This window comes from Delphinapterus leucas, chromosome 3 (genome assembly GCF_059928025.1).
Source record: "Delphinapterus leucas isolate spDelLeu-1000000601 "Yukka" chromosome 3, BTC_Dleu_Yukka2, whole genome shotgun sequence".
Taxonomy (NCBI): Eukaryota; Metazoa; Chordata; class Mammalia; order Artiodactyla; family Monodontidae; genus Delphinapterus; species Delphinapterus leucas.
In genome coordinates, this window is record NC_143131.1 from 67,020,823 (window position 1) to 67,035,877 (window position 15,055).

At 38.4% G+C, this 15,055-nt stretch overlaps 1 protein-coding gene across 1 annotated transcript in view; it reads left to right on the forward strand.

Moving 5' to 3' along the window:
* Positions 1-15,055, forward strand: part of LOC111184682 (uncharacterized) — a 334,205-nt gene that overhangs the window by 298,753 nt on the left and 20,397 nt on the right. Inside the window, 1 exon segment of the mRNA XM_089909095.1 lies at positions 1-15,055. This exon segment is cut by the window's left edge and continues 146,210 nt beyond it; it is cut by the window's right edge and continues 20,397 nt beyond it. The gene's annotated coding sequence lies outside the window, so the exon portion shown is untranslated.

The window sequence follows — 15,055 nt, forward strand, 5'->3', positions numbered from 1 at the left end:
ATGCAAAAATAAGAAGGTTTAAAATAAATACATGTAACACATCAAAACTTTACAATGTTTTCTTAAAAAACAATCAAAAACCCCACAGCTGTCCTCAGAAGCGATTTGGCTTTAAAAAATTTTTCTAGCCAAAAGGCTGAAGACTTTCCTATGTGAAATTTTAAAGAGACTGGTCATCAGAAAAAAGAGAAAGCAAGATGAGGGAGATGAAAAAAGATGGAAAGCATGTGTAGTATTTTGCATGGTCCATTCGTGCAATAAATGCCGAACTGCCAAGTCAGTTATAGAAGAAAGGTTACTAAATGGGAAAATAGGTACTATGTATTAATACATTAAAACGCAGGTAGAAGTATATAAATGTTGTCAGATATGTATTAATAGTCATAAATTCATTTGACAAATCTGGCATATTCCACAGAAAAATGTACTATGCATTTTTGTGCCAAGTCGTGGGTATAAAACAGTGAGCAGAAAAGCTCTTACAGCATCTGTCCTCATGGAACTCAATCTATTGAATGCGTGGACGTTTTTGCTCTTCTGTTTCCTTCAGCGTACTCTGTTAAGTTTCATGTGGGATCCAAACGACATATTTTATATAGTTTGTGACCTTAAAGTGATTATAATTTTGGGTGCAGGGACAAGATTCATAAACACATAATAAAAATCAAAGAAAAGTAGAATATTGGGCATATGTCCACATTGATAGAAGGTTTCAAGCCTGAGACATCACCTTGAGTGGGTGTGGAGGATGCTTAACTCTGCTGAGGGTGTCCAGACACTTCACGCACAGGTCAGGAGCAGCAAAGGGAAACAGAGTCTCCTATGGTTGACTCTTGGCCCCAGTTTCTCTCTGTAGCCAACACCTCACTGATTCTTCTAAACCAGATTTATTGTTTGAACATCCTTGCTCTCTGTGACTGTTCCCCTCCTAGCTGACACTAGTGTTGCATTTCCATGTTGTCTGTACACTTTTTGAATTTGAATTTCCAGAGTCTGAGCCCAGTTCCCTTGTAAGGTTCTTCACTCCCTTTCCAAAGGAATTGGTAAAAGTGTTTGACTGTTTTTATGTGTTGGTGACACCACTGAGCACATTAAAGCCCTCTCGGTAAGTAGACCTAAGGATAGCCCTGGAATTCTCTTCCAGCGCTGAGTCTCTAGTGGCTGATAAAGACATTCCCCAAAGCAGTTATGACAACATGGAGAAGCTATGGGAAATGATGTGTTTCCATAGTGGCTTATGAAAGGGGAGTCTTTCATTCAAGAGCACAGAAGATGCTCCATGTAGGAGTGAGTGTAGGACACGCTGTTGATAATGTCATTAAGTGAGCTCAGTGTAGACTTGCAGAAATAGAGCGTTACTGCCTGACATAGCTACCACTGTACACTGGCCAGAGGAAGACGGCATTTCATTATATAGTTTCTATGTATTCTCTTATTTCGGGGATTAACAGACACTTGCCTCCACCTCTGTTAAGCACTTCATGAACTAAGGCCTTCCCACTACCAGACAAAGACACAGTTTCTACTGGCTCTCAGGACTCTAATCACTTCTACATACCTCCACAACTCAAAATTCCATGAGGACCATAATTTTCTGGACACTGTTCAGCGAATGGGTGGAAATTGTTTGCAATGAGTCTCACTCAGCAACTCAGGGCAAACTGCTCTGTGTTCTGTTTTGTCCTAGTCTGTGGAATAAGCCTTAATGAAATTCACATGCCCAAGACCTGTGGTTGCCTGTGAAACTATTTCATCCAACAATGAAATATTTGGATTGGCTGACGTGGGCTACCAGCTGGCTAAACATTGGTGAGGCTGGGTGTATTGAAATGGCGTCATTAGTGGACGTTGGCATACACTTTGTGGAGATACAACCACTATAACAGGACTGTGTCCAGCAGAGAATGGGAAATATTTTAAGGGAGGCGAAACCTCAAGCTTACAATATTTATAAAGTACTTTGCAATTGCAAATGGATTTTCTAAAGAGTCATTTTTCTCCCTTTCAAAAGTTTACTTGTATATCCAACATCATGATACCCTGATATAAAAGTAAAATAGTCCTCTAAGGAAACAATGGTGGTTTGTTAGGGGCCCCAGACCAAATTTCCTGAGAGACCATTTTACTGTTATTGTTTAAGTCATATTGACCTGGGGCTCAGAAAATGCAGTCTCAGCAGCAGTCTTTATTCTTTCTACATGTTAGCTGTCTCCCATGACAAGCCTTCAGGGTAACAAAAAAATGTACATTGAAAACTCTCATTGTTTGTTTTTCCCGAAGTTCCTTATAAAATGTCAGTATCTTTGAAGGGGTTTTCCTTGAACTGAACTCCTGAGGTTGGAGATTTACCAGGTTGATTTAAGAGTTTGAAATCCTGGAGTGTTTCCATAAAATGAGGATTTACAGTTCATAAATATAATGACAAAAGTGTGAAGATACACTTTTGTTCTTGAAAAACTATTGGAACAAAGGTACTTTTCATAAAAAGCTTCAGTGCTGCCATTTCCTTCAGACAGAAGTCTATTCTGGCTTCATGAAGTGGCTTTTTATTGCCATTTGTTTGATTTGCTCTCCCTCCCTGCTTCATGGGGAGCCACTTCCTCCTGAAGGTGTGCAGATGGAAAGAGGAATTGAATTCTGGGGCATTTAACCAGTGATGAGCATAAAGAAATGAAAGGAAAACATGTTGCAAGGTAGAGCATATTCCTTCTGTTTGTCTCATCGCTACCTGGGTTCAGCTTCCAGATCATTATAGTCTGGTTTTCACATTTATTCTCGGATAGGTAGCTACATTCCTTCTTGCATGTGGCAGCAAATGACTCAGTTATTAATTGACATTAAATTGGCTACTATGACTAACTGTTTGAGGAAAGAAAAATATGCCACATTCTGGCCTTACCCAGTGGTATGGGGAACAATGAGGAAATTGTGTCACTAACGGACCTTCTCAGTGGATGATAGAAGTGGTATGAGACTAGCTGTTGATGTAGCTCTGCAGAAAAAGACCTGTGTTGAATAATAACAATGGATTCATGAGTCTGGGGAAAATCTCTGGACTTTCTTCCAATTTAGTTGTAAATTGAGCTGACATGATTTCCAAACTCAGGATGAATGTTGGAGCTTACCTTGAGGTTAAAGAAAGAACAACCTTCCTTCTTTATCCCAATGTGCTTACTTTAACCCAATTCTTAGAAAGGGAAAATCATGGTTCTGTTCTTCTCTGACTAAACGTTCTGCTCTATAAATTTCTAGCAACCCAGAAGGAGGGAGGGAGTGTTGTGCTCCCCACACCCCTTAATGCTGATGTTTGGTTAGAATTGGAAACAACTTGATATTGTGAAAAGAGCACTAAACCATGCTCTTTGTGTCAAAGGAACTATGATCTAGTCCTGAATTCACCATTGACAATAATTGACTGTCTTCAAAACTGGGATGTTTTGAGGGTGAAAGGGACTGCTATTAATACACCAGGACAACAGGCATAAACCAAGACTGCCTTGGGAAAACTGGGATGTATGGTCATTCTACTACTCACAATGTGTTTGGGCAAAACAGCCCACTTCCTTATAAGTTCCTCATCTGTAAAATGGAAATAATCCTATTTTATAAGATTATTGTAAGGATATAATGAAATAATATGTGTGCAACTGTTTTGTGAACAGTTGCAGATGAAATCCAATGCAGGTGAAATCATGATAATTAATTTTATCAGCCGTAGCTGTAGAATCCTCTCAAAGAAATGTCTATGTATTTCTCCTTGGATAGGAGCAGAGATTTGAGAGCAGCAATTGCAGAAATAAACCCAGATAAGATGTGGTTTCTAGGTTTCTAAAGGAATATTGAAGGAACCAAAGTAGAATGCTCTATTTTTGATAGTTTTTTCCCTTTAAACCAATATAATTTTTAAGAAGAAGTAGGGCCTAATGTGAGAAGAGGACTGTGTTTGGGGAAGTGTTAGGAAATGTTGAAGATCCTGATAACAAAGTTAGACAAGTCTGTTTCTGTGTATATGCAGAATCTGACCTAAAATATAAAGGTCTGACATTTTGCAGAATTAACTTTGCTCTTAAGTTATTGCAGCCCTGGCGAGGAAAACTCAAGGGCTCTTGATCCTTCTCATGTCGTAATTTGATGTTTTTTGGTCTGACTTTGCTGATCATCTTCAGGTCCTCTACCCCATTGTGTTAGTTTGCAGGATTAGAAGGAATCACGATGCCTTTTGTAGAGCTCCTGCCACCACACTGACACCTGTGTTCATGGTCCATATAGCCTAACCTCCCCCACCATCATCCAGCCATCTGCTCAGCCTACTGGCCATAGTTCTCCATTAAGCAACTGGAGGCCAGTCATTAACAAACACCTTCTGTTGGCTTACATGACCGTGACCAAGAAACTTCGATTGGCAGTTTGAGGTCACACAAGACACTTGACTTTAGTGTGTTTTATGTAAGAAATTTCATTCACAGGCATGACCATGTATAAGCACTATACACATGTCTATTACATGTGAATAATGCAAGGTCCATGGGCGTGTATATACAGAATGGCTCTTTTGCCAAATAAGGAGTTTCTAGCTATGGAAGTATCCCTTTAAATCATCCAACACATATTTTGGAACATTTTTAAGTTGAGAGTGGGGCTAGTTAGGTGATCGGCATAGATTTGTGTTCCGTCTCCATTGAATACAGTTCGGTGCTGGGAGGCTGCTGCCCATTCAGGATTTCCAGCTCTTAGATTTCTAGCACACCTGACATAAGTGGAAACTAGTTTCTAGTTCTTGACAGTGAAACATGAATAGAGGTGGAGGTACCTTCCTCCAGTCTGATCCCCATATACTGGTTAAATCTCAATGTCTCCAAGATCCTGGAGGAGGGAGGGTACAGAAGGCGAAAAGAGCCTGGACCCTGAATAACCGTGTGGAAAGCTACTAAGCCAAGGAAATTAATGTGAGAAATATAATTCTATTGTGTTAAGATTTGAGAGGTTATCTGTTCGAGAAGCTAGTATGATCTTAAGTAACAAAGCTAGGCACTGGGACTTTATTTACAATTTATTCACAAGATATTTGAGATAACCTACAAGAATACAAAATTTAAATAGGAAATAAAAAATAAAAATGGGAAAATACAAATTAAATTATAAGACCAAAATCAGTGGTGATTTAGAACAGAAATACTCAGCTGAGCCACAGATTTGGCTCTTGAATTCCTGGAAACCGAAGCAACACTAAAAATAAATTCTTAAAGTTATATGATTCATATTGTCCATAAGAGAGCATACTAATTTCTGAGGAAAAGCAAAAAATTTCCTGACACTTCAGTTTGAAAAAAAATTGTTTTATGGGGTGTCATGTAGAGAATATGTTCATTGAATAATAATGAACGATGTCCTCAACCATATCTCTTAGTACATATAAATAGTGACATTCTTGTAAGGTGTTGGCATCTACCACAGGGCAACTTGTCAGTGTGATTTGGCAGTGGGGGCTAGTTAACAGAGATAAATAAGACATGTACCTTGGACTAGAGAAACTCGCTTTCCCACTTTAAGTGGGAAAGAAAGATATGTTGCGCAGTAAACATCAATACAGAGTAATAAGTATGGAGAGAGAAGTATTAATCAGCATGTTCTGGTCAGTTTTGTAAAGTTTTCTTTCCTTCTTAAGGCTGTTTTTCTTGGTTTTATTTATTTTATTTCAACAACATACATTTTCCAAGATAAGAATAAGGAACTTTCTAGATATTTTAGTTACTCCTAAGGTTACAGTCTCTGGAAACAGCACAGAGGGAAGATGAGGAGGGGTAGGCAGAGGCTGCAGAAAAGACGTAGGCTTTGGATCACATAGCCCTGGGTTGAATTCCAGCTGTCACATTTATTAGCTGTATAACCTTGGACAGGTTACTTCACATCTCTCGGTTGTAATTTGCCAGAATGAGACAATAATACCTGCCTCAGAGATAACGTACGTAAAGAGTCCGATACTTCATCCAGTCACAGCTGTAACCAATCATCTGCAACACTACTCCGAATAAAAGATAAAAAAACTAAGCTTTACTTAAATACTTTCCTCAAATCCTGCTCTCAACTTCCTTTTAGAGGAAAGAAGTGAATGGCAAAAAAAAAGCTTGTCTCTTGAATCTCCGCATATATTCTTTGGTCCATTCAAACCCAACAGTGTTTCTCAAAGTGTGTTCTTCAGATCACTTGTATAAAAATCCTCAGAAGGGTGCTTGTTGACACTTGCTCTTGGGTTTCACTCTCTTACTGAATCAGAATGTTTGGAGAGGGGCAGGAAACCTGCATTTAAAACAAATTCTCCAGGTAATTGTTATGTACATTGAAGTTTGAGAACCATTGCCTTAAACCACCTGGATTTGAAGTACCTTAGAGAGAATGGCTACTGGAAAAGACATGTTTATCACAGAAGAAGAGTCATTATATTCACCAAACTCTTTTTATGAGAGTAGGAACATTCTTTTCCCATATTGTTTAATATTGGTATTAAATATAAAATATTAGAATATAAGCAGTGGAAGGATAAGTAGTCATGAAAAGAGCTGACTGCAAACAACTGAATTTTCAAAAATATTAATTTGATGCATATGCATGCATAGAGATATTGTACATAAATAATCCTCATAATTGATGTAATTAGCTTTACTTTTCATTTTTAGCCTTTTTTCTTTCTTCAGTAATTCTCCTGTGTCTATTGAGAAGCATCAGCACAGGCTGTTTTTCTTGGTATCATACATAGTTAATTCTCATCATATATGTTTGTAGTTATAGTCAGTTCCTAGATGAAAAGACTCATCCTTAGGGAAGAGGATTTTTAAGGCTTGAAGCTTCAGCTGAAAGAAGTCATTGTATATCTCAACCACTCCACTGCCTCCCAGCCTCATAAAGCAATTTCTGATCACTCCTATATTTACTAAATTATTTCAGAAATGAATTCATCATCCATTTCTGAGCTATTCTCCATGACCCTACCACTTGACGACCAAGTCAGATAAATCCAGTAGTGAATTATATAGAATAATTACAGTGCTTCTTGTCAGACTATGTACAGGTGAGAAGACAATGGAACAGCATTTCTAAAAATATCTTTCAGAAATGAAGACAAATTAAAATAGCCAAGATGTGGAAACAACCTAAGTGTCCATCAATGGACGAATGGATAAAGAAAATGTGGTATAACACATAGATAGAGAGAACAAAGTAGTGGTTACCAGAGAGGAGGGGGTGTCAGGGGGAGGGTGAAATGGGTAAAGAGGATCAACTTTATGGTGACAAATGGAAACTAAATTTTTGGTGGTGGGCAGACTATAGTGTATACGGAAGTAGAAAGATGGCTGTATTAGTATTCAACAAGATAGGGTTCAGAACAGGAAATATTACCAAGGATAAACGGGGACGTTTCAAAATAACAAACAGGTCAATACATCAAGAAGAAATAACAATCCTAAATTTATGTACACCTAATGAAAGGACATTAAGTTTCATGAACCAAAACCTGAAAATACTGAAAACAGAAATAGACCTGAAACTACTGAAAACAGAAATAGGCAAATCCCAATTATAGTTGAAATTTCAACATTCTTTTCAAAGAATTTGATAAAACAAAAAGAAAAATTAAGTCAGGCAACAGAAGCCTTGAACAAAACTATTAAGCGGTTTGACCGGTCATTTATGGAATACTCCACCCTAAAAAAGAAAAACACACATTCTTTTCCAGTACACAGGGAACATTCATCAAGATAGACCATATGCTAATTCATAAACCAAATCTCAACAAATTGAAGAGGATTAAATTGTACAGAATACGTTCTCTAACTACAGTGAAATTTAGTAGAAATTGCTAGCAGAAAGATATATGAAAAAAAATTCCCCAAATATTTGGAAATTAAACAAAACATTTCTAAACAACTCATGGGTCAAAAGTCAGTCACAGAGAATTTACAACTAAATAATAATAAAAGGCCAATATATCAAAATTTGTGAGATAGAGCTAAAGAAATACTTAGAAAGGAATTTATAGGATTAAATAATTTTATTAGAAAAGAAAAAACAAAATCAATGATTTAAGATTTCACTTCTAGAAACTATGAAAAGAAGAGCAAATTGAATGTAAAATAAGCAGAAGGATGGAAATAATAGTTGAGTAAATGAGTTAGAAACCATAAAAAGCTTGTTCTTTGAAAAGTCAATAAGATCAATAAAATTGATTAGTTTCCATACAGATTGAAGAAAAATTCACAAGGCACAAATTACCTGTATCAGGAGTGAGAAGAGAGAGCATCACTAACGATCCTATAGAATTTAATTAAAAGGATAATAAAGGAATACTTGAAAACACTTATGCCAATAAATGTAAAACTTAGAGGAAAAGAAACAATTTTTAAAAATATACTGCCAGAGCTTACTTAAATGCAAAACATAACCTAAATAGTCCTATAATCTCTAAATAAATTGATTTCATAGTTAAAAACTTTCCCATCAAAAAATCCCCAAGCTTAAATGACTTCACTGGTGACTTCTTCCAGTTAATGAAGAAATTATACTATTTTTACTCAATCTTCCAGAAAATAGGAGGATAGAGTATTTTCTAACTCATCTTAGAAGGCTGGAATTACTGATACTAAAACAAGGCAAAGGCAGAATAGGGACAAAATAGAGAGTCCAGGTACAGATATAGACATATGGTTGATTTTTGACAAAGTTGCTAAGATAATTTAATGGAAAAAGAATAATGTTTTCGACAAATGGTGTTGGAACAGTTAGGTATCAAATGGAAGAAAAAGATCCTAACACCATATATAATTATTGATTTGATGTATCATCGTTCTAAACATAAGAGCTAAAAATGTAACACTTCTAGAAAAAAGTAGGAGAAACTTTTCTGACCTAGGTGAGACAAAAATGTCTCAGGACATAATCATAAACTGTAAAATAAAATAAAGAAGTTACCTCATCAAAATTCAAAAATTTGCCCTACAAAACTTTTGGCTTTGTAAATGGACAAGCAAGCCACAGACTGGGAGACAATATTTTCAAAACATATGTCTGATAAAGGATTCCAACCAGAATATACAAAGAATACTTCTATCTCCATAACAAGAATAGAAACAAATCAGTTAAAAAGTGAGAAAAAAAATTTGGACAGACACTTCTCCAAAGAAGATATAGAAATGGAAAATAAACATATCAAAAAATGCTCAATATCATTAATCTTTAGGAAAATGCAAATTAAAACCATGATAAAATGATTGTTCTCATGCACTAGAATAGCTAAAGTTAAAAATATTGACAATATCCATTATTGATTGGCTAGGATATGGAGCAACTGGAACTCTTACATATCACCAGTGGGGATACAAAATGGTGGGAATGCAAAATGGATAAAGTTAGGTAGTTTCTTAGAAAGGTAAGCAAACACTTCCCATATGTATTTTCTCAGAGAAAAGAAAACCTATGTCCACAGAAAGACTAGTATGTGAATGTTCATAGCATTTTTTTCACAGTAACCTTGAACCAATTGTGATATATCCATACTATTCAGCAATAAAAGGGAATAGACAGCTGATGCAAAAAACAACATGGATAAATCTCAAAAGCATTTTGCTGAGTGAAAGAAACTAGATATAAAATAGTGGGCACTGTATGATACTGTTTACCTTAAATTCCATAAATGATGGAACTACAGTGACAGAAAACAGATCAGCTGGTGCCAGGTACTGAGGAGAAGAGGAAAGGATTAACAGCAAAGAGGCGGAGGAAAGTTTGAGGTGATGAAAAGGACTTGATTATGGCAATTGGACCATATAGTCAAAATTATTGCACATTATTGTATGTAAGTTTTGCCTTAGTAAAGGTTATTTTTTAAAAAGAACCCGAAAAACTGGTTAACTCCAGTGTTATGCAAGGGAAAACAGCTTCCCCTAGAATATCTTTTTGTGCCTGACAGTAAAGAACTGTGCAGAGAATACTGAGGGGGATGTCAAAAGGACCAAGGGACCAGTCCAAAGGAAGGGACTCCCACTGAGCAGGTCAGAGACAACTTGAACATCAAAATAAATAATGATATACTTCATGTGCATAAAGTGAGAATTGACCAATCCACACTGTTATAAATAAATTAATGAAAAAATAAACCAGTGGGAGGAGTAAATGGAACACTCTTCTTTATAGCTAAATGCCATGCAAGTAAAGGTAGAATGGTGGTATTAGAAAATCATCAGTGGGCAGTAAAACTAAAAGTTTTACAACAGACAGGATATTAATGTAGTCTCAAAGTGTCCCACCCCTCCTAATCGTTCTTAATTATAAAGGGAAAAATGGTAACTTCACAGTGGAGAAAACTGACAGACACCATGTTAACTAAGTGATCAAGGCTAGTATGGCCAATACTGGACAGAAGATACTGATAGCATCTTCTGAGAAGGATGCAGCAACATTTCCTTGCAAAAATGCATAACCTGAATCTAATAATTAGGCAGTACCAGAAAAACCCAAATTAAAGGACAGCCTATTAAAAAAAACTAGGATATATTCTGCAAAAATGTCAAGGTCAAAAACGAAAGGCTCAGGGACTAGAACTCCAGATTAAAGGAGACGAGGGAGAAATCACAGTAAAATATGTTTTGATCTTGGGTTGGATCAGGAAAAAAAAGCTATAAAAGACATTACTGGAAAATAGTAGCTATAAAATAGCTATAAACAAATGACATTGTAGGCACAATTTGAATATGGACTATGAGTTAGATAACAGTATTATATGAACATTAAACTTCCTGATTTTGATAACTTCACTGTGGTTATATAAGAGAATATCTTTGCTTTTAGAAAATGCACACTCAAGTATTTAGAGGTAAAGGGGCATGATGTTTTCAACCTACTCCCAAATGGTTTAGAAATAGTATGGATACAGATGGAGAGAATCATAAAGCAGTATAAACAATTCATGAATCTGGATAAGACATCTATGGGAGTTCTTTGTAATAGTATATTACAACTTTCCTGTAAGCTTTAAATTATATCAAAATAAAATGTTGTAAAAAAATAATAACCTGGCTTAAAAGGGTCTGGGCCTCTTTTTAGATTCATCTTTCATTCTCTTAATAACTTGACAGCCATCAGTTGAAAATCTGTCATGTGTCAGGAATGGATCTAAGCTCAATCAGCTCTACAGAAACAAAGCTCAATGCATTGTTTCTAACGTCAAGAAGTGCACTCCCTAAGAAATATAGAACTGGGGTAAGTGATGTAGCAGAGTTGGTCCAGGACAACATGTGAGACATGAGAGAGGCACTGAGCAGATTTGAGAGGCAGGGAGACATCTGGGAGGAGATGACCTTTGAGCTGCACTTGGAAATTGAGTGGGAGTTAACCAGGTGCAGGAGGCTTCCAGGCAGAAAGGGAACATATACAAAGGAATGAGTTCAAGTTCAAATGAATGTGTTCAAAGTAATGCAAGTTGGCTTGTAAAGAATGGTCGGGGAGAGGTGAGCAGAAGCAAGGTGAAACAGGAGCCCAGAGAGCAACCAGGGTCAAATTATGAGCATCCTCGATGCCATGTTGAAGATCTTTTCATTGTACCCCGAATGTGACATTTTTGGAAGATATTCAAGTGGAGATATCCTTCAACACAGAAGAGTCTGTGGGGCTTCCCTGGCGGTGCAGTGGTTGAGAGTCCGCCTGCCGATGCAGGGCACACGGGTTCGTGCCCCGGTCCGGGAGGAACCCACATGCCGCGGAGCGGCTGGGCCCGTGGGCCATGGCCGCTGAGCCTGCGCGTCCGGAGCCTGTGCTCCGCAACGTGAGAGGCCACAACAGTGAGAGGACCACGCACTGCAAAAAAAAAAAAAAAAAGAGTCTGTGGCTCAGGAGGATAGTGTTGGGTTGGAAACTGACTTTTAGGGAACATCAAAGTACAGAGGTCATTGAAGCCATGGGGATGGCTGGACTCGTGAAGAGAGAGGGAGTTGGAGCATGAAGAGAAAAAGATATCAATATGATCCTTGAGATCATCAATATTTATAGGACACTAGGAGGGAAAGGATGCAAGTTCAGAAAACGAGGCCAGAAATCGGGACGAAAACCAGGAGAGAATGAAATAGCAGAAACCAATTTTAAAAAAGCGGTGGGGGTATTTCAACAACAACAACAGCAATCCACAAAGCTTAATATTAACACTTCTATTCCCAGATGAAAATCCCGTATATAGTATCTGAACTAAAAATTCATCTCCTCAGTCATCTACACGTTCCTTGCAATGTGACTTACTGAGCCCTGTGGATAAGTAGGTCAGCTACCTTTCCCCCCTCTGTTTATAGAACTTCATCAGGAAAAGTAAGGAACTGTACCATCTGATTTCCAAAGTCTTTTCTTCTTTAAGTCCCTGTGATATTACAGATGCTTGCTCAGGATCCAGGACTCGGATTTTTCTATGTTAATAGAAAACAAAGTTGCATGTGTTTCATCTATACTGTGATGTGGCAGGAACTGCAGCTGGATGTGACTTATTTCCAAAGAGGGCAGAGGCAAGGCTTTGGAAACATATTCCAAATAATTCTAACAGTCTGCAGTCATGTGAAACTTCAAGCGTTTAAAGCAACAGGAGAAACGAGACTGCTATTTGTTAGGCCTGCTCGACCACATGGCTTCATTTACATCATTACGTTGGGCTGTGATGTGGGGCTGAGGTTAAAAGTTTAGTCTTCAGACAAAACAGGTGATTCAGATGGTGTCACACATGAAGGGCCCAGCCATATACTCTCACACAGACTGTTTCTGGTTTTTAAAAGAAAACTAGTTGTTCATCTACTTGAAAGTATTTGTACACACATGTCATTTGTGTGCTTTTCCTATCAGTTTTGCTCAAATAACTGTCAAATATGTGCTTTGTGTAAACCCAGCGCTGACCACTTCTGAGGAATAGAGAGATGAAAATGACCCAGCCCCAGATCTCGAGGAACTTCCCATCTAACAAGGGCAGACTGACATAGAGGTGTGCGAAGTGGGATCACTGCTATGGCAGGAGGAGAGAAAGAAGTCTTAGCTCACTGTGTCCCATTGCAGGCACAAACAGTACACCAAACCCTGAGATCTGAGTTGTAACAGCACAAAGCCTTGGAAGGAAGAGACAGTATGCATTTGAATTTGGCTATCAGCTAAAATATTAATTAGAGGTGATACAAATTTACATGAAGACTTGATATTAAAGGTGGGTTGAAATTCTATTCCCCCTTGTCCCCTTTCCCAAGGAAAGGAAGAGGAGCTTCTGGAAGGATAAGGTAATGTGGTTGCCATTGGGGCTCTAATATTGTGCTCACCTGTGAGATTCTTCAGCTCCCCCTGTTTGTGCTGTTTATATGCGAAGGAAGATTCTGAAAAAGTAAGACATTATGTATTTAACAGCCACTTAAGTAGCTCTTACTCTGTGCCAGGTACTGTTCTGATCCACAAAGAGTAACTTGATGCTTTTAATAAACATGTAAAAACTTAATATCTCCATTTTACAGGTAAAAAATTGAGGCATAGAAGGGTTAAATAATTTGCCTTAGTCACATTTATTTTATTTCATTTTGTTGAAAGTTCTCAGAGGTGAAAATGGCCTAAGACATTGTTAAGAAGAGAAAGGGAACTTCCCTGGTGGCGCAGTGGTTGAGAGTCCGCCTGCTGATGCAGGGGACACAGGTTCGTGCCCCGGTCCGGGAAGATCCCACATGCCGCGGAGTGGCTGGGCCCGTGAGCCATGGCCGCTGAGCCTGCGCGTCCGGAGCCTGTGCTCCGCAATAGGAGAGGCCACAACAGTGAGAGGCCCGTGTACCGCAAAAAAAAAAAGAAGAGAAGGGGAGGACCTGGCAAATGACACGAGAGATGGCTCAGTCCTCAGGCTTAGAATTTTGATGCCGTCTTCAATGCCTCTCTCTCTGCTTTGTGTGCACTCTTCAGAACTTACTGTTCCTTCCCTATGGTATCCCGCAATGCACTGCCCTTAGTCCTGGGCCACTGGGGCCCCTCCTCTGGGTCCCACACCTCAGGGCCCCCCTCTGGTTCCTGGAACTGGCTGGGTCTACTGGTGCCATTCTGGGGGGTGTCCCAAGCCTGTAGGGGTCCTGGGTGGTCCCTGTTTCTCCCTTCAGGGCACCCTTCTTGTTCGCTGAGGAAGTACAGACCACTTCCCACTCTTGCATCCTTTCAATCTAATACAGATCACCTTTCTAACGCCGCCTCTCAGGTGTTACACGCTGTAACAAAGCTGAACTGGCTCTTCTTCAAGCTGTCTGTCCCTTTCTTATCTCCTCACCTTTGCTTTTAATATTCCTGCCCCACTTCTGTCTCTCCTGTTTCTCTCCATTAAAATTGTACCCAATCTTGAAGGTTTCACATGCCTCCCTTTCCCCAAACCTGAAGTCATATGTCATAGCTCCTTCTTTTCATCTACAGTGCTTATTTATAAAACTATACTTCTTTTGTAGATTTTTCGGGGCCTCTTTAGAAGCTGACTTAAATGGCACGAAGAGTAAGAGGATTGGCCAGGGTTAGGGTTCAGATTAGTCAAATAGTCGTTCATATTGGCAGAAACATTTTTACTGCTGCCAACTATTGACACTTACATGATTAGTTTTATTCCAGAGAATCACAGATATTAAAGAGAATATGAAGCTTGTTCTTAAAGGGGAGCTGGTAACAGGAATAAGCTTGCAGTTCTCAAGATGAAAAGCCCAAATGCTATTTTGAGTAAAAACTAAGGACAAAAACAGTGTAAACCAAGAAGGTCTAAAAATCTTATTAAATGCCATGCATCCACAAAGACATTTTTTTTCTTTTGGAAAAGAATAGAGTAGGAGAAAAGCAGCTTTCTATTTATTGCCTTTGTTGTCTTAAAAAAGCAGATTCTGCCAAAACTATAGCAATCGTGCAGATCTTGGCATCTGTGATCTCTAACAGGTTTCAGATTTCCGAAAATGACTTGAAAGTCACATGTCAGCCAACTAAAGGGGCAAAGGGAAATGCTGATAGGGAGTGAGTTTTATGTGCTTTCGAAATTCTGAGG